General features: G+C 36.8%; 1 pseudogene; it reads left to right on the plus strand.

Moving 5' to 3' along the window:
- The window catches only part of LOC138156011 (large ribosomal subunit protein uL29-like), a 19,625-nt pseudogene extending 995 nt beyond the window's left edge, over positions 1 to 18,630 (plus strand).
- Positions 18,631 to 19,140: the final 510 nt, after the last annotated feature.

Raw genomic sequence — 19,140 nt, forward strand, 5'->3', positions numbered from 1 at the left:
GTGTGTGTGTGTGTGTGTGTGTGTGTGTGTGTGTGTGTGTGTGTGTGGTTAATCTCTCTTCCATTGACTGTATCCCCAGCTAATGCCATTCCCTCAGTTTTAGGGGTCCCCTGCACCCTAGTTCAATTTACTAACTAAACAGTTTGATTCACTTTTACAAAGGAATATTTACTTCAAAGGTATAGCAAAAATAAGCATATCATTCACCCACCCCAGCACTTAGGGGCATAAATCCTATCCTTGTATTGCTTCATACGCTAGAGGGACAAAGACAATTAGATTTCTAGCTTAACTCAGTTCCTATATAGCACAATCCCACCAAGTTCCATATCCAAAGCATTGCCTTTGGCTTGTGTGCCATGTACCTCACTGCAAATGTGGTCTGGAACCCCAGCTCCAAGATCAGCATGGCTTGATTCTGGGACAGGTGGGGTTTCCATCATATGTGAATAGAGCTGAGAAAGCAAAATGAGACAAATAAAAGAAAATTCCCAAATCTATTTATTTTTGTAATAATTAATTACTTTTATTTAGTTTTCAACATTCAGTTCCCTAAGATTTTGAGTTTTAAATTATCTTCCCCGCCTTCTCCTATACTCTTCCCAAGACAACATGCAATCTGATATAGGCTCTACTTATACATTCATATTAAACATATTTTCACATTTGTCATGATGTAAAAAAGAATTCTAACCAATGGGAGGAACCATGAGATTGAAGAAACAAAACAAAACAAAAAATAAAAGGAGAGGAAATAGTCTGCTTCCATCTGCATTCAGATTCCAAAGTTCTTTCTCTGGATGTGGATAGCACATTCCATCATGGGTCTTTTGGAGTTGTCTTAGATACTTGCATTGCTAAGAATAGCTGTCTTAAAATCAGACATTGCACAATGTGACTATTACTGTGCACAGTGTTCTCCTGGTTCTGCTCATGTCACTCAGCATCAGTTCATATAAGTCATTCCAGGTTTTCCTTAAGTCTGCCTGATCACAATTTCTTATAGAGCAATAATATTTCATTACATTCATATACCACAACTTGTTCAGTCATTCCCCAATGGAGGGGCATCTCATCTATTTCCAATTCTTCAACACCACAAAAAAAGTTACTGTAAATACCTAATCCATTTCTCAGGGCCTCAGCGTAAAAGGGTAGAGAAAGAGGAGGAAGCCCTTTTACCCTCAATAGTTATATTCTGTGCACAAATAATACCTCACCTTTTCTGGATGCCATATGGAAAAAGAGAGCCAATGTCTTTTTCTGGTAGATTTGAGTCAACCTGTTTCAATTATGCAAACATTCACATGTGAATGAGAAGAGTCTAGCCTTACCCATATGGTAAATAAACACATTGAACTTCTCCCAGAATCAGTGTTTCAATCTCAGGTGATCTGGTAGTGCACAAAGCAAAGGCAAACCTTGGTTAAATGTCCAAAAGGCTGTAACAACTCAACTTTGTTGCTTCCTGGTTGTGTTTGAGACAATGATTGATTTAAGTCTCCAAGGTGAGAGAGAGGAAATACAAATATCTACCATCTCCAATTAAGATGGTCATTGACCATGAATACATGGTTGCTTTGTTCTATGCTTCTGTGTACTTTTTCTATCTGATCATATGTGAAAGAAAATTGGATATGACTAAGATATTTTGAGTTTCAAAAGGTTGGAAGAACAAGGTGCCAAAAGTCCAAGAATGACTGCCTATCAGAGTTTGCCAGTAGCTGAGGAAAAGGAGGAATAGATTCCCTGTTAAATGAATTGCAGCGTCCAGAAAAGAAGTGGATTGGCACTGAGACACACTAAGTGCCCTGAACCAAGGAGCAACTCTTTCAGTAACTAAGTCAAATTCAGAAGTATAAATGGTAAGGAAAATGCTTTCTAGAAACCACTTTAAATTTGAGCCTACTGTCCACATGGTGGTCGATAAAGATGTGCCCTAATTGATTTCTCATAAAGTACTTAGATTCCATTTGCTCCAAGCTAATTCTGAAGGAATTATTCTCTTCAATGAGCTTTTAAAATTCTTTTTCCATCTGGTAAATTTGGCTTTTTAAGGCATTCTTCTCCTCATTGGCTTTTTGGGACTCGTTTGTCATTTGAGTTAGTCTATTTTTTAAGGTATTTTCTTCCATTGGGTTGTTGACTCTCTTTTCATGATTTTCTTGCATCATTCTCATTTCTTTCCCCAATTTTTCCTCCACTTCTCTTACTTGATTTTCAAATTCTTTCTTGAGTTCTTCTATAGCCTGTAACCAATTCATATTTTTCTTGGAAGCATTTGGTGTAGGAGTTCTGACTTCATTGTCTTCCTGCCATTCCATGCTTTGATCATTTTTGTCTCCAAAAAAGGAATCTAAAGTTGAATTGCCGGCTTACTTTGCTTTCTTTGCTTGCTCATGTTGCTACTCAATTACTTGACTTTTGAGCTCTTTACCACAGTAGAACTCTGATGCCAGAGGGGAGAGCTTTGTCCCAAATCACTGGGGTTTTCACAGCTGCCAAAGGCACTAGGAGGGTGCCATCTCTACAGCCCCCACACACTGTGACTCACTGATCACACACCTCAGGACCACCCCCCAAGACTGTGATCCAGATTGAGGAAATTTAAAACAAGAGTGAATGCCCTTTGAATGTTTGCTTTGCCCCCCTACAATCTGCAGGCTGGGAGCTCTGAAGCAGTAATGTGGAGGCAGCTGCATGGCTGTCATGCCTCTCTTCTCGCTCCAGGGGTAGGGGCCGGACTGTACTCCTAGTCCCCTTTAGTTCCAACAGAGTTCTACACTGACCTTTTACTTTTTCTTTAGCATTTATGGATTTATATTTCTAGAAACCACCACTGCTGCTGGTGATCCACTCTCCCAAAATCTGGTGCTGTCTCTGGTAGGGGCTGACCTGGGGCTAAAACTGTGGGCTCATGTGGGGCTGAGCTCACCTCCCAGGTAGCTGTGATGGACCCGTCCAGCCAGCCTGCTGGGCTTCCTTCACTGGGAGATTTGTTTCTCTCTGTCCCTTTGTGGGTTCTGAAGCTCTGAAATATGTTTAGAGTCATATTTTATAGATATTTGAGGTAGTTATAGGGGGAGCTCACAGTGTTTTCATGCTTCTACCCAGCCATCTTGGCTCCACCCCTAAACCAAATGTTCCCTAGTTGAGGAGGGGAAGGGATACCATTATGTACTTTGGATCCAAATTTTTCCAATAAATATCCCTTTGAAGAAATAACTTGACCTTAATTGATTAAATGGTATTAAAATTAATCAATGATATAACGGAGACACTAATTGTAACTAGTGATTGACATAGGGCAGAACACACTAGAATGTGGGCTTGGGGACATAACATTCAAGTTACCTCTAGAATCTTTAGGGAGTAGTGTATCTGTCTGCCCTATGGGGACTTTATTGCCCAGTGTTAGTGTGAGTTGGGATAGAAGTCCACAAAATCTATATGGACATTATAAATAAATATTGTTAGTATAGCTCAAATGTTGTATTCTATCTATATTTATCATAAACAAATATCATATTGCACTATATCTAGATATTGTGTTATAAATATATTGCATTATATTACAATTAAATTAACAAAACATCATATATTATAATGAAATTATACTATAACCAAAATTATGTATATAGTAAATTATTTCATAAAAGAGCTCAATTCAAATGAAATGGGCAAAAGGAGGGGGAAATATTTATTTTTTAATTTATTGAGGACATCATAAGCCAAAAACTTGATTGGATAAATACACTTTAAAACTCTGAACCATCAGAAGGCAGCTAGATCATAACTTATAAGTAAAGAAGCAAAGGAATAGAATTTCAAAAGCTACCAAAAATCTTGGAAGCAGTCTAGAAGCTAGAATTAATATCTTAAAGATCCCACTGGTATGTATAACACATGGAAACACTATCTCATGAAACATACATTATTTCTTGATGATGAATGAAATCATGGACTGGGTATGATAAAATCCAATGTTACCTTTACAAAAATTTGCATGTGAAAACATTCGAAATTGATTAAACATGAAAATTTATGGTTAAATAAAATGATTCCATTTGTTTCATTTAGAATTAGGTATCCAGTTCTAAGATTAGAAGTGGAATTGTTTGTATGAAACTCTGTATGTAGAATAAGATCTCATATCTTTGAGAGAAACCAGTTCTTTCTGAAAAACCCTTTTCTTCTAAAATATTGTTTACTTTTAGGAATATTTATGTTTTTCTTCACAATAAAAAGCTGATAAAAGGAATTTGTAAAAAATATTGTAATGGCAAGTAGGCAAAGTTTAAGATTGATATATTTCAGGTTAGCTAATAGTATATAATGTCAGCCTCAAAATCTGATTTACCTCACTGCTTTCTCTGTTTTGATTGAGGTTCTGATTTATTTTGATAAATAGTACATGGACTATTTGACATATGTTCTAGAGATTACATGGTGAACATTTGGAATTAAAAAAGAGAATAAATCTGTGTTATTTATTAATGAAAATAAAAAATATATAAGCTTGACAGATTTTAAAGCCAGTAAAGTTGTACATTAATTTTAGCTTCTACTGTCAGATTTAATTAGGTTATACATCCCAGTGTTATTTGATCCTATCATGTGTTATGTGAGAAATAGTCATACTTAGGAGTATGTGCCTTCCTCAGTGACTTATTTCTTATAATCCTTCACAATTCACTATTTAAGTCATAAATGCAGAAGACAAATGGGTTAGCAAGTGTAGGAGAGAAAAGAAAATTAGATGTGACAGTAAAGCATGTAACTAAGCTTCTGTTTAAATAACTGAAGGATACCTAGATTTTTCAGTAATATGCCTATCTGTATGCCAAAAAATATATGGACAACATCACAGCAATACAAAAACCTTTACTATTGTATTAGCAGTCTTCATTAGCATATCCATTGCAGTATGATCGATATACCATGTTTCTACCACCACATAATAGCTCATGCAGGGCAGTGCCAAGAGATTTTGCTTAAACTGATTATTTTCCAGGTTTTCTGTGGACATGTGTAGATTGTTTCATCACACAGAAAATAAGGTAAAAAAAAAGAGCCAATTTTCTAAATGATTCATTCAAAAAAATCTCTTTTGCATCAATTGTCTGAATATTTCAAGGTGGAAAAAATGCATGTGTCAACTTGAACTAGCTGGGGAATGGTAGAACTTCTCTTTTACAGTTTGACTGGGTGTAAAGTCATTTCAACTTGAGTGTGTTAGATGAATGTATGATCCACGAGCAATGGACTTTGCTGAGCATTCAGATCTATTGAGGCGATTATGAACAGCATGATTTTTTTTGTTGTCATTTTTTTCACCATGATTTGGTAGAATACATAGACCAATCAGCAGCCCATCCATCAACATGTGAAGAGACACCTAAATCTGTCTTTAATATATAGACTCTATGTAACTTTGATCATCCCCCAAAAGGTTTTAAATAACCAAGAAATCAGGTCACCAGGTAGAGATAGAAGAGATAGCATGTTACCTTGCCTTTTGAAAAGTCTGAATAGCTTAGGCTATCACATGGGGTCACAGGGTGAAATCTCAGTTATTTACTTGTCTGAACTTGCTTGTGAGATAAAACAGATATAACTTCAAAAGATGCAAATTGTAGCAAAGATAAGATAGTTTGCAAAAGGTGAGGGTTTTACATTTTATATAGTCATAATGAAAGCTGGAAAAATAATTTAGTCATTTAAAGTTATGAAATTTGATCACATTTTCAATTTTTCACATCACTGATCTGAAAGTAAAATTTTTATCTTATCTTTTAGAGTAAATAATATATGTCAGTTCCCAAATCATTACCTGACAACCTCTATAAGGGAAGAATAGGCAATCATGGTCTTTTATAAATATTTTCTAAAATGTCCAGAGAATACAGCTTAACTTTTTCAAAAATAGCTTTTTGAAATATAATACAGATTTGGAGTCAGGACCTGGGTTCAAATTCTAGCTCTGAGAGTATTTGACTTTAGACAAGTCACTTCACTGCTCTGAAGCTGATTTTCTCAATCTGTCCAATATATGAAGCTCATGCTAAATCAGCACTTAGTTCCCTTCTACTTTTAAATCCGTTACCTCATGAAGCTGACATGAATTTGATAGGAATACATATGTATTTTGCCTTAAGAAAGTCACCCTTATATTTGCAAATTTTCAGGAACTAGTTCCATTCCTTTCTTAGAAATGGCTAAGCTAGGTGGCAGAGTGAATAGAACATGGGTCCTGGAGTCAGGAGAACTTGAGTTCCAATCCAACCTCAGATGCTAGCTGTGTGACCTTGAGCAAATCACTTAACATTGAGTGCCTTGCCTCCCTGATCAAAAAAAAAGATTCCTAGTTTTTTTGTAAACTAAATTAATTAATTAATTAAAATAAAGAAATAGGTGTCTAGCAAATTTTATGCATTAAGAATAAGTCACTTTACATTTGGTAGCATTTGTTTTGCATTTCAGGGAAATAGATAACAAGATAGAGATGGATAACTTCCCCAATTCCCTTAGATAATTTCCATTTGATTATTTTTAATCTTATAAGGAAGACAATTAAAACAAAGTTTGATTAAAAATAGAGGTTGTTTAAAGGTGATATCAGAATCAGAAAGAACAGTTTACAACTGAAAATTGCCTTCTACTTTTTATTGAATGTACACATTTTGGGAAGAAAGCACTTTTCATGTAGGAAAACACACACATCATAAATTTATCATAGGTATGCACAGTATATTTTCATGCAGTATATACAATTATGGCTAAATTGAAATGAATCCAAAGTTCAATTATATATTTATTCATTCTAGGTCTTTACTCAAAAGGAGGAGAAAAGCCCAAAGCATCATTCATTCTGGTTCAAAATCCATAAATTGCCACAAACTAAATGGACTAAGTTTTTTTGTTTAATTTCTTTAGGGATACAAGGAAGATTTTCATTTTTCACTGGGCAAAAAAAAGCATCTAAGCAATGGGGTATTGATACAGACATATATACATACATATATGTGTGTGTGTGTGTGTGTGTGAGTAATTCAGATTCGTTGGGAGTAGAGTAATGGTTCTTCTTAGTTAATTTTTTTCTGGATATAATTCATTTGCATGTTAAATCAGAGAGGATTTTAGTAAGGTTTATTCTTCAGTTAGAGGGTCTTCTATAACAGAGGGTCATTATTTCTGCTTAGATGCAAGAAAATCTTGATTGTGGGGGAAGTCTGAAAAAAATGTTAGCTAGAAATAATAACAGTCTACAGAATAATCAGGATCCCTTTACTAGGAAGTTCTAAGGACTATACCTCAGAAGATAGTAATAAAATGTACAGCACAGGGCCCTTCAGAGATAACTTCAGAAGAGAGTTGGGGATGGAGGGGTGAGGGCAGACTACCCAAAACAGGTTATGCACTCAATAACCAGAAATTACTCAGAGACCAACAAAGATACAATCTATGATGAGTTCAGAAAAGCAATGATAACCTGAGGCTATGTAATGGTAATGGGGATTTGAAGATCTTCCCTTCCCCTTGTATTGGCAAGCAACCAGGTATTTAGCACCTCGTTTCAAGTTCATGGTTGTATCAAGTATTAAGATTTGAACTTGTGGATCCCACAGTGGGAGGAACTTGCTGATGTAACAGGAAGAGCTGCTGCAAGTTGGGAAATTCTGGGACCCAGAGCTTCTGGAAGCCAGTGAGAAATTCTAGGAGCAAGCCAGAGCTGCTGGGAATGAGAATATCTGGGAGCACAAACTGCTGGGAGCGAGAAGCATGGAGGCTAAGCTGCTACGGCTGGAGAGAGAGAAGAGAACAGAGAACTGAACTGGTAACTGAGAAGAACTGAGAAATGAGAAGAAAGAACTGGGAGGAAGCATGGCTGTGGTGCTGCTACATTGTCTGTTTTGATGTTACTTTGTCAGATTCATCTGCTAATAGAGGATATTGCTGTTGTTATAGAAGCTCTGGGACCTTACCGTTGGTTCAGAAGCCCTAAAAAAGAATTTTCTTGTATGTTTACAGAAATCCTGGATGAGTGTCATACTGATGTTTCAAAGGTCCTGGAACTATACTGATAACTTTTGTTGATTCCTCCAACTTGTTGTTGTATCTATGTTGATTTCATAGGCATAAAGTGAATTGATGATGGTACCAGCAATGTGTTTGAATGTTATTGTGGCTTTGTTAAGCTTTGCCTTCCCAGGAACATAAACTGTGAAGTACTTGAGGTGGGCTGGACACTGTGAACTTCAATATGGAACAGGAACTGCACAAGGAGCCAGAGAAAAAAACTGGGAGCTGCCTGTCTTTGAACTCAGGTGAAAGTTTGATGGATTCAGGTAGGGGCTGGGACCATGAAAGAGGAACCATGGAACCTAAAAGTCAGCCTCTAGTCAAGATGAAAAGACCTCTCCATGGGTATTTAATACAAACTGAAAAGATCTTTATTTACTATGGCCTAGGGATGGATAACTGTGTACTCTGTATCCTGTGCCTTTTCAGGATGATTGAATTAAAGAAGATTGGAAACTAATCTCCAATTAAGAAGAAAGAAGACTTTTTGACTGAGAAATTAAGATAATATGACCTAGGAATGGCGAACTTTGACCTTTCTAATTTGTTTCCCTGCCTCCTTAAGGATGATTGAATTAAGGACTTACTAAATGAATGTACTTTGTTTAAAACTATTTGACCACTTTGGTGAAAAGTATGTGGACATTTTAGTGATGTTATGTTATAACACTGTGAATGCTGCATTTTGATTTCTATGAATGTTTTGTCTTAGTTTGTTACTAAATAAATAGAGAGTTCACTATACTGTATAATCAGAACCTTGAAGCTGTTCATAGCAGCAGTCCTTTGGAAAGCTGCTCGTGCTTGACTTTACAGGCTATATGCCCCCAAATCACCATAAAACCAGTAGGGAATGGTATAGCAGGTCCCCCAATAGAAATAGCACCCTCAGAGGAGAGTAAGGAATAGTGAGAGGAAAGTTCTATGAATGTTCACTCATCACTCATACATCATACCATACATGTGTAATGTATCATGTATAACCCCTTTGCTTGCCAGCTCTCTCCATTGATAATGTATCTGTGTGAGAATATTTCCAAGATTGATGGGGAAAATGTTGTATCACAACTTGTTGTAGAGAGAGAAATGACAAGATTTGGCAAATGTTTACATGCAGGGGTGTGGGGGGAGGGTGAATGAAAGTGAATGTTTGCATTTGCCTCCAGAAGCAATTATAGAAAGCTCTGTTTGACAACCAAGGATCTTTATGACCTCGCCCCCTCCTGTCTTTCCAATCTTCTTACACCTTACTCCCCAACCCATCCAGTGACACTAGTCTCCTAGTTGTTCCATGACTAAGATAATCTCTCTCAGCTATGTATATTTTCTTTGGCTGTCCCCCATCCCTGAAATATTTTTCCTCCTCCACTTTGACTATTGATTTCTGTGGCTTCATGTAAGTTCCAACCAAAATTCCATCTTCTTTAGGAAGCTTTCCCTAATCCCTCTTAATTCCCAGTGCTTTCCCTTTTTAAATTATTTCCTGTTTTTCCCTATAAAAAGCTTGCTTTGTATATATTTGCATGCTGTCTCCCCCTTAGATTGTAAGGTCCTTGGGGGCAGGGATTGTTTTATTGGAGGGGCAGCATTGTTTTTGTTTTTGCCTCTTTTTGTATCTCCAGTACTTAGCATAATGCCTGGCACCTGGTACTTAAAAAATGTTTTTGTTTTTTTTAATGAATTCATAAAATGTATAGCACCCTCCCTGAGTTTATTTTCCCAATCCCCATTCTGAATCATAGGTTTGTTATTTAGAGGGCAACTTGATATTCCTCCCCTTAGGGTTCTTGGGGTAACACCCAGAGATGTTGAAAATTCAAGGAGTTTGGGATTCTAGTACTATGAATCGTGAATTAAAGAATTGTGATAAATTAACTTTTACAAAAAAATATATTTACTAAGAAGGTGTAATAAGGAATGGAATTAGAAACCACACCCTCAAACTATTCCCTGGGGAGAGTGAACTCAATCCTAAAATGCAAAGCTTGAGGTATGCATGTCAGAAATGTTTGTTGCTGACTCTGGAAGGCCTTTCTCCTTCCACTGAGGCTTAACGAAGTTGGCATCTTGGTGGAACAGTCAATGAATGACTAATTCCCTTGCTTTGCTGGGCTAACTTTTTATAGAATATCGAGTCTTTGCTGCCAGGTCACAGTACTATTCCTCTGGCTCAAAAAAGTCACTCTTCAAGTCTGGCTTCTCACCCAACATAGCAATTGCTGCTACCAGATCTTATGATCTCTACTAGAAATTCTAGAGGCTGAGAATAATCTCTAATGACTATTCTAACCTTTTAGAAGGCACTAGGCTATAATGTGGTCCATTAGGTTTCTGGATCCTCATTCATGTAAGATCAGGATTATTAATGGTAGAGGAATAGACACCATGCCCTGAATGCCAAACTGTGGCCAAGAAGGAAGATAAGAGAGTTGTGATCGCTGAGATTGCCTCATTCCCAATATAGAACATAGAGGTACATAATTCTTCTTCACTTAAAAGTCAGTATAAATGAGAGAAATACAAAACTGAGTGGAGGTCATGTCAATCTTTTTTTTATTTTTGGTAAAAATAATCTCAGTCTTACACAGTCCTTCCAGCTCTATAGTCATTTAGAAGACTCCTTGTCACAAAAGAGCACAAGCCCCTCAGTCACACATGGCGAGAAGAAAACTCATCAGGCCACCATGTGTCAAATAAATAATAAGCAGGGAAGATGAAGGATGATACAATTACTAGGCTCCAGTTATGCTAGAATGACCCTGAGGTTGGAAACAGTTTGGGAAGAGGAATGGATTTGGGAAGGAAATAATGATTTCCATTCTAGACAAAAAATGCTTGTTTCCACTGCCTAAAGGTCACTTTTTAAAGTGGAACTAGAGATCAGTAGACTACAGATGGATATACGGATCTAGGAGCAAAGATAAAATAATTAAAGTCATGGAAGCTTAGAGCGTAGATCGGTTCTTCAACTTGTGTGGAGGAGTTAGAGGGGAGGTGTTACTATCTCCTTTGGCAGTCTGTCACAGTCTTCGGACTCCTTCCTGGAGTAATGTTTTAAATGTGTGAAATTAATTATATTGAACTACTAAGGAAAATAATTATGTTGAAATAGTTTTTTTTTTTAATAAAAATAGCAATAATAGAAGGAGAAGGACAATGATGAGACCAAGGAGGACAAGAAGGATGTGGAAAAGGAGGATGAGGAGAATAAGAACCAGAACAATAAATTGTCATTGCTCTTGGACATCAATTAAGAACAGTTGATATTGAGAGATACAAGAAGAGATACCAAGGAAGAGCCTTGGGGTGTGCCCATGTGGAGCACACATGAAGGTCAAGCAAAGGAGACTAACAGATGACTGAAACAATGTCGTGAGAACACAGGAAGGAACTACTCTCTAAGAGGAATATGTGATCATGTCAAATGCTACAGAAAATTCAACAAATAAGGAGACTGAGGATAGTCCATTAGATGTTTCATGAAAGAGGTCGTTGGCAATTTGGGGGAACATAGTTTTAGTTGATTAGTCTGTGTGATACCAATCTCATTATCTCCTTTGGTCTCCACTCCTACAAGTTTTCCAAAGAAGGGACCATGGCATTTATAGACAGACAGATAGATAGATAGATAGATAGATAGATAGATAGATAGATAGATAGATAGATAGATAGATAGATAGATAATGATGATGATGATAGATAGATAGATAGATAAATGATAGACAGACAGACAGATTAGATAAAGATAGCTATATCTATCCATCTATAATATGTATATACACACATTATATATATATATATATTTATATATATATACACATATATACATACATATGTATGTGTTCTTCACTGTGCTTACCAAAAGAACTATAATTAGCCCAAAATAATGACTCCCCATTGTGTTCCTCATCTCTGTTTCCTCATTTCCTCTCCCAGTTTGCTGGCTACACCCTACAACATCGCACTCACTCAATCTTGCATGACCTCTTCTTCCCCCTCCCCCAAAATGATAATGTCCCTATCACATCCATCTCACAGCGGTTCCCTTACCCCATTGTCTTGTGAGTCTTACTATACTTTATTCAGGGGACATTGTCTTCTTTTGCTTCCAAAACCTGATAAGAAATTCACTGGACTTAAAGTCCCCTACCACAAAGTATGCCTCATATCAGCAGCAACCATGGGATACTAGAAGTGGCTTTCACTTCTCTGTTTCACTCCCTGAGCAATAAATTTAACCCATGTATCATCATTCCTATTCACAGCTTTTTCTACCCCTGAGCCTTGAACAAAGTACCCCTAGAGTCTTGTGATGAGTAAGTATATCATCAATGTTTGTTGCTGGGTAAATTGGGTAAATTATTTCTGCTGACTTTTGATAATTTTATGTGACATTATCTTTCCAGTGCCTTAACATATTTCAATTACTCTTTTTGCCCTCCTTTGAAAGATTGCCTTACAGCTTCCTTTTTTCTCTGCTTTTGGTTGGCAGCTGAACAGTGCTTTACTTTGCACATGTGAATTATTATTACAGACAGATATCCATTTGACCCTGATGTAGTCAGAAGTATGCTCATCTAATGTTGAATGATGTCCTTGCCGAGGGGTTCAATTAACTTTTTTCAGAGGATGAGCATTCATTCTTGCCAAATTGACCACCAGCAGTTTCTGTAAGGATAGCAAGATATTTTCCCCTACAGTGCAGTTTTGTGCTTCAAATGCATAGTTATAACTTTTTTTTCTCAATTCATAAATTTTATTCCCCCCTAACTCATTTAGCTTTAGTCTTTTTAGTTTTCCTCTTAAGTCTTCCTTGACGGTTCCCACTGGTCATCTTACATTTACTTCAGTCTTTACCTTTTTGTGCTTAGTCTCTCTTTTAGAAGAAATGGTTATTTCTTTTTGTTTATGATTTACAATCCTTGTTCATAGTTCACATCCTCTGCTCAGTTGTGTTTTTCTTTTGCTGATCATGTTGGCTATTTGCACCTAAGGATTTGTTTCTTTCTCTTTTCTGAATAATTCATTTTATTCAAAACTTCCATTTTTTAAGAAGATCTTTGTGTATACAGCTTTTTAATACACACACACACACACACACACAAAGTAACTTAAGATGACCATGACAAGTACTAGCAAAGGATTTCTTTCCCACCTAATATATATTGTATTACACGTATATATCTGCTAATAAAAGTTTTTTTTTATTTTTTAATGCTTTATTAACTTCTGATTTACATTATTCATTTCCACCAGATTTTGAGTTACAAATGTTCTCCTCGTTTTTCCCCCACCCAACCCCCCCAAAACAGCAGTCCCACAGGATATCCCCACCTCCAATCCGCTCTCTCCCATATTTTCTCCCATACACGTTTCGACTTTTCCAGTGGATCTTTATGCCTCAGTGCCTGTATATCTTATTTCTCAATTACATGTAAGATGGTATTAATAATACTAAACACACACACACACACACATATATAATATATATATATTTGAATATTTGACTTTAAAACTTTCAATTCCAGATTCATTCCCTTCCCCCCCCCCTGCCACCCACTCCCACTGGGAAGACAAGCAGTTCAGTATAGGTTGTACACGTGTGGCTAATGCAAAACAATAACATAGTAGATATATTGTAAAAGACTGACTATATTTCCCTCCTCCACTTCCCCCTTGTTCTATTAAGAGATTTTGTTTTTATTTGTCCTGGACCTGTGATTTCATTGCTATAGGGAAGTCTCAGTTACAAAACTCCCTGTACCATGTAGATCATCAAATTTTGGCAAAACTGACTTTCCCAGGGTCACACATACATTATGTGTCAGTGCCATTTCCAGAACCCAGATCTTCTTTGTTCTGAGGCTTATCCAGTCTATCCATTGTATTTCATTGCCTCTTCCTTAGAATAACTCTGACCCTGATGTCTGTAAATTCTTTCTTGTGTGTTAAATCCCATTTTTCATTCTGAACTCATGATAAAAATTACAGATAATTGTTTTTTGAAAGTATCTAAATGTAATCATATTTAGTTTTCCCTGGATTCATGGTCAAAAATAGGATTTGACAGGAGTTGTCAGAACATTAGGGGATCAGACTTCCTTGGTCTGAAAAAAAATTGCTAGAAAAACTATGACTTAGATCAAAGATTATGTATATTTTGTAGGACATTTTTCCTTCTTTTTTTTTTTAAAGCAATCAGGATTAAGTAACTTGCTCAAGGTTACACGGCCAGTTATTTCTGGGTGGGTATTGAGTGTCTGAGGCTGAATTTGATCCTCAGGTCATGCTGACACTAGAGCCGGTGCTCTTACTCACTGAGCCACCTGGCCTAAGCAATTGGGGTTAAGTAACTTGCTCAAGGTTACGTGGCCAGGTGTTTCTGGGTGGGTGCTAAGTGTCTTAGCCCGGATTCGATCCCCAGGTCATCCCAACACTGGAGCCGGTGCTCTTACTTGCTGTGCTACCTGGCTACCCCTCCTTCTTTCTTAACATAATTCCAAATTGATCTCCAAAAGGTCTGAACTAGTTCATGGCTCTACCAGTATCAAAAATATTACTACACTTGTCTTTCAACAGTCACTTCAAAACTATTCTCTTCTCTTTTTATTCTTGATGATTTGCTGAATGTGAGGAGAAACCTCAGAACTTTTTTGATTTACATTGTATTTTTCTTTAGTTTCCAGAAATAATGTTCATGATTGTAAAGAGTTTGTAAAAAAATTTTTGTAGAACTTTTGTTTATCTCATTTAAGCACTTTTCCTTTGGAGAGTAGCTCAGTATTACATGTTTGTAATAGTTCCCAATATATTTTGTATATAAAACCACTATCTGTAATATTTAGGAGAAAGACTTTCTTGTAGAATCAAAGTCTTATCTTGTTATCTTAAATACACTGAAACTGTTTAAACATAAGCTTTTCTATTTCATGTAATTATTGAGGTGATATATTTTATCTTTTTTGGTTAGTATAACAACAGCTTATAAATTAAAATTCAAGTGAAGTGAAAGAATTAGAAGAAATATCTATTTCACAGTATAAAATGGGATGGGGAGCTGTAATTAGGGTTCTTAAAAAGGATCTAGGCCATTTAGGGGTTTAGTAAATTGTAGGCTCAATTTTGTCAGCACTGTAATGAAAGAGCCAAAAAAGTAAATGAATTTTTGGATTGCATTTAAAAAGTATACTTTCCGAGGTTAAAAAAGTGACCCCTCTCAGACTTCATTTGAACTATGTTAAGCAAGAACAATATCACAAGTCCCTAAGACATGCATTGAAGCCAGATTTATTATAAGAGTAAGACACTTGCATGTTGGAACTCCCTACACCAAGGAGACCATCAGTATAAGGAAAGTCTTGGCATTTCAATGACTAGGAAAAGGACAAATCATAGGGGAGGGGAAAAGGACCAATACGCTCCTGAAGAGGAAGAGAAATTGATAATAAATACGATGGCAAAAGCAGCATTCTTTCCCCTTGGCAATTGCTTGACCTTGGAAATAGGATGGCCTGCTTATCTACAAGGGTGCCAGCTGCAGAAAAAGTTACTCAGTCTGGTACATCTTGACTTCCAAGGACATACAGGGAGTCTAATTGGAAGGCAAACAACAAATTGTGTCAGATAGAGCTGAGGGTATTTCATCCTTGACACATTCAGAGACCTCTTGCCTACTCCAGGTCTGGTATTTGTGGAAAAGACAACTCAAAAGAATTAGTTCAGCAGACCCTTTAAGAATTATTACATTAAATTATAGGCATCATGGTTTGAGAAGGACATTAGTAAGCTAGAAAGTTTCCACAGGAAGACAAACAGGTTTGAAAAGAACCCTGAATTCATATCATAAAGATTGATTAAGGGAGTTTAGGGATTGTTATCAAGAAGAAAAACAATCTTGGGAGGGGAGGCAAAATTTCAGTTTTCATTAGGTATCTGGAAGTTAAGCATATGAAGAAAGGATTTGACTTGCCTAATTTGCCCTGAAAAGGCAATTCTAGAAGTAATACATGAGAACTACAAAGAAGAAATTCAGCCATGATGCTAGGAAAAACTTCTTAATAATTGAAGTTATCCAAAAGGTATCCAACACAGCATGGATTATCTTGGCAAGAGTTAATGTCCCTAACCTTGGAGGTCTTCCATAAAAGGATAGATACCCACTGGTTGGGGAAGTGATAATGGGCACTACTTTTATGTACATATGTGACTAGATGGTCACTGAAGTTTCTTCCTACTTTCAAATTCTAGAATTCTCATACTATTATGATATCGACTCTCTATATTTTGTATGAACAAAGCAATGTCTGAATTTTGAGATTAATAATTTGCTTCTTAGACTTCTAAAATGATACAATAGTTCTTATTTTCAAACTACTTTCACTAAAATTCTTTTAGACATTTGACACAACATATATATATATATATATGTATATATATATTCCTCATATTACTTGAATTTGTTTTTCTTAATATTACTTCAGCCAAAGAAATGAATACAGCCCTTGGAGAAACTATAAAGCATTAATAGATTTTTCTATAATATTAACTGTAGTCTTCTAAGTGTCCCAATATAAGCATCATTAGGGTGCTTAAAGCCTGATTATGCTACCATGAATACAAACATATTTCTTACAAGTGCTTGCTTTTCTCTCCTTATGTGAAATGCATTTCAAAATTCTCTTTAACTACAATAAACAGAATGATTTATAAAATATTTTATGTCTGTGATAGATACTCACTATCAGCTCCACTGTATAATTGTGAGTTACAAGGAAGATTTAGGCTTTAATGTTTAGGAGAATGATTTATCCCTCAGTCACCTCAGCATTCTCAGTTCAGGAAAGTATAAAAATGAATGAATCAATCAATAAGCATTTGTTAAGCACCTACTATGTACCAGCCACTGCTAAGTGTTGGGGATACAAAAAGAGACAAAAGATGGTGCTTACACTCAAGGAACTTACAATCTAATAATCTTCATGTCATTTGATAGATTTCAGTTACCATTTTTTTTCTCTTTTACAACATGAATATGGAGGTATTCTTTTAGAAAGGCCAACCAATAATATGTTCTTTACTTGCTACTGTGAGGTATAATTTGCAGTGAAGTTTCCCCATTCTGAAAAATCAAATCTAGACTTGCTTCAGCATCCATTAGGCCTAAGTTTAGAAGTGACCTGACCTTGCAGAAATCTGGGACTTAGAGCAATGGGGACCCTCCCCAGTGCCACCTCAGCACAAGATATTCCAAATAAGGACAGAATTGCTTTCTCAAATGTACATTGGGTCATCTACTGTTTCCTTGTTCTGGTATTTGAGGTAGATTGCTGTGCTTAGATTCTACACCCAACTACCAGCCAATGGAAAAAAAGGGTCAGGAGAGGGGTGGGGGAGAATTCTGCATTAGGGCTTTATAATTTCGCCATTTTATTTTGTAAATTGCTTCTCCTGCCTGACCATTTGTCAGGAGGGTGGCCCTTTCTCCATATCATAATAAACCATTCTTTTCTGCTTCCTACTTGAGAAACCTCTCAGTATTATTTGGGTAAGGATTTCAATTGCACACAGTTTTTGGGGTGCACACACTACCTAGAGAAAGGATGTGAGATCTAAACACCAGGTACATGGACACACAGTCTGACAGCATAACTCTGGGTCTGGGTCTGACTGTAAGCTTTTTATCACTCCTCCCAATCCCAGGTTCACTCTTTTCCCATCCAGATACTACTTAGGATTCAATATGGCGTCCTGTAGCTAGCCTGCATCAGACAGGACTTACAGGAGAAAGGACAATGGCTTTGAGTCAGGTGGCTTAGGCTCATTTCTCTTTCAAAATGATCTAGCATTTTTTTGTTGTTGCTTCATAGCATATTGAAAGTACATCATGTTCTACATTTCTTAAGACTGATTTTCCTAGAACCAACGAGGTAGTTCAGTTAAGAGAGCCCAATAGTTAAGTCAAATATGAGCTCAAATCTGGCCTCAGACACTTACTAGCCATGTGAACTTGGACAAATCACTCAATCAATGTATGCCTTAGTTTCCTTAATTATAAAATAGCAAAAATAATAGTACCTCCCTCCCAGGGTTCTTGTGAGAATCACATGAAATAACAATTCTAAAGAATTTGCCGGGCTTTCCTCTCCAAGCCACTGGCAGTGTGTCTCTTCTTCGATCGTGGCAAAAATCAAGGCCAGGGATCTTTGTGTGAAGAAGAAGGAGGAGCTACTCAAACAATTAGATGATTTAAAGTTGGAACTTTCCCAATTTAGAGTAGCCAAGGTCACTGGAGGGGCTGCATCCAAGTTATCTAATATCCGAGTAGTTCCAAAATCTATTGCCTGAGTTCTGACTGTCATCAACCAGACAAGGAAAGAGAACCTCAGGAATTTCTATAAGGGCAAGAAATACAAGCCCCTGGACCTTCGGCCCAAGAAGACCCATGCCATGCACTGCAGGCTTAATAAGCACGAGGAAAGCCTGAAGACCAAAAAACAGTAGAGGAAGGAATGCCTGTATCCCCTTCAGAATTTTGCTATTAAGGCATAATTGCTCAGGGTGCTCAATAAAAAGACAAATTTTTATTTAAAAAAAAAAAGAATTTGCTGGGGTAGCTATGTGGCACATTGAATAGAGAACTAGCCCTGGAGTCAGGAGGACATGAGTTCAATTCTGACCTCAGACACTCTACACAAAAATCTAGCCCTGTGACCTTGGGTAAGCTACTTAACACCTATTGCCCTGCCTTCTCCCCTCCAAAAAAGCAAAAACAAACAAACAAAATAAAGGACTTATCATAGGAACATAGTAGATGCTCGATAAATTCTTCCTAATTTCCTTCATTCCTTTCTTTTTACCTTGCTGCATTTCCTCCTTCTTTCTCACCTTCCTACCTGTCCGCCTGCCTTCCTGCCTTTGTATTCGGGTTTTCATATTCTGGGAATCCATTCATACTTCTTTCTGGTGTAAAGAGTCACTCTTTTGGCTTATCATTTTACTTTCTGCCTTTATTGAAGCTTTTTGAGAGGCATGGGGAGTCTCAGTCCCTCACTTCCTACC

The sequence above is a fragment of the Petaurus breviceps genome, unplaced genomic scaffold, assembly GCF_028583685.1.
Source record: "Petaurus breviceps papuanus isolate PSGF00001 unplaced genomic scaffold, PetGlider_PUasm1.0 154, whole genome shotgun sequence".
Taxonomy (NCBI): domain Eukaryota; kingdom Metazoa; phylum Chordata; class Mammalia; order Diprotodontia; family Petauridae; genus Petaurus; species Petaurus breviceps.